Source organism: Notothenia rossii, assembly GCF_949606895.1.
Source record: "Notothenia rossii genome assembly, chromosome: 1".
NCBI lineage: Eukaryota > Metazoa > Chordata > Actinopteri > Perciformes > Nototheniidae > Notothenia > Notothenia rossii.
This window is the reverse complement of record NC_136912.1, coordinates 6,617,041-6,619,319: the sequence shown is the minus strand read 5'-3', so window position 1 is coordinate 6,619,319 and position 2,279 is coordinate 6,617,041.

Genomic DNA, 2,279 nt, shown 5'->3' with positions numbered 1-2,279 from the left:
TTGCAAGAAAACCCTCTCTCCACGTATCGTTCTTTCGCCTGCACCTCACTTTGTAACAGTTGCATTTCCTGCAGTTCAATTTATTATCTTTAGTCAGGTGTAATATAATGTTTACGTGTAATTTAGCATAATCTACCTGCTTTAAATGTGTCTTATTTTCCTAGATTATCCCTTTTTTTTTATTGCCACCAGGGAGCCTAAGCATGTTACGTTTGCAACAACTAACAATATATCTGAACAGTTACCTCAAAAAGAACAAAATGTTTAAGTTATATTTAGATCAAGAGTTTAATAGACATTTTAAAAATGATTTCAAAGTTCTAGCGCACCATTGAGCGCTACTTAAAAGAAACTAATAACACATCCAATAAGAAGTGAACCTTTGATACCTGAGCTGCCAGAAGTGAAAATAAATTGATGGGTAACTTCCTGAACATCTGGAAAAAAGGGTTCATTTTTTTAAAGTTCTAATTCTGGAATGACCCGAAAGTGAGTTGTGACTCCTCGGCCCAAATATTATGTTTTCCATGAGCCTAAAATGACCAAATATCTCTACCTCCACTCAAACTGAAGACATTCAAGTCCTCCTCAGGAACATCGTTCAAACTGTGACCAAATACCTGCAGAACTAGACGTTCCCATCGAGCGCAGGCCTACTTTGTGTTTACTGATTAGCACCTGCTAGCTTCCTGATGCTACTCCTTCTAGAAACTATTCGAGCCGACCCTCATCTACTGTGGAAACTACTGAAGGTCAAGTGCCTTACACACATCAACAATTCAAAACCTGAGTTTTTAGATCTCTTGAAACCACATCAACTGGTTCTTGCACCAACCTGAAGGAGGAGCTCCTGTAAACCTTTCTCATAGATCTAATACAGGGATGGGCAAATGGCGGCCCCTACCTCCTCTTTTTGCGGCCCTCAGAATGATTAATAAACAACGTAATTAATTTAAAAAAAATTAAAAAAAAAGTTTTAATTTTTTTTTTTTACTTGTAGTACTGATACCGTCCACTAGACACCCCCAGTTACGTCGCGAGCTGCGTACATGATTTCAAATACCGCGAAATAATCTGTGACGCATTTGTGTGTATTGTGTTTGTTTCCCGGGGAAACCCTCACAAGAAACACCGGCTGTTGTTATGCATGCTGTGACGTTAAGTTGCCGCTTTTAATTATGCCTTTACAAGCTTAAAAGTTGTATTTATCATCTGAATTTGGCGAAACAAGTTTAATATTCTTAAAACCAAGACTCTGTTTATTTGAAATCAGATGAAAACAAACTGTCACGGACCCTGCCGTGTTATCTATGATTACTACGCTTTCATTCATAATTTCAGCGGGAGGGAGGGGGAGTGGTGTGAGGAACAGCAGAGTGCGGGCTGACGGGTGTCTGTGTTGAAATTCCCCTTATTGTGAATAAGTGGAATGCAGAGACTGGCTACAAGTGTTTTAGGTTCAAGTTAGACAACTAATATCTGGGTTAGTGTTCATGACATGTTTATGTCATCTTAATGGTTAATCTCAATACACAGACATTTTCCGTGCTTTCCAATAGTTTAAAATAGTTTTATTCCACTGTTTAATAACCTATTCAATACAAAAATGCCAATTGTAAAAATGAAATAACATTTCTGTGAACCGATATTTGTTTACTGAGCTTATTAGATGTTCCCATTTTTTGGGTATGTTCCCTTTGATTGTAAAATGTCAATGAAGATGTCAGACTTAGTATATTTGTTAATAATTACATACAACACATTGAATTTTTGTGTGTGTGTGTTCCAAGTGAATCTGCGGCCTCCTGGTGGCCAGTACATCAATTATGTGGCCCCCACCACCATCAAAGTTGCCCATCCCTGATCTAATACAACAAACCAAATGAAGGCTCCAGCCAGTTTAGAAGTCTGTTTTTATTTATTTTAATAATTGTTGTTCAATCAATCATGTTCATAATCGTTGTGGGAATCACTGTCGATCAATGAGGAGGAATGCTGTATGAAATCGTGTGTCTTTTGGATTTACTTGTATGTATCTTTCCTTCTTTTTAAAATATTACTTGTATAGTGTGTCTCATGATTCTCACTCAAACACAAAAACAGTTTTCTGCCTTTGTTTCATGCTGTAAAAAGGGACTAAACTGTATGTAGTGTCTCTACTTTAAAGAGTCCTCTCCTGCTGATGTTCAGGTGTATATCAGTATGTAGTGTCTCTACTTTAAAGAGTCCTCTCCTGCTGATGTTCAGGTGTATATCAGTATGTAGTGTCTCTACTTTAA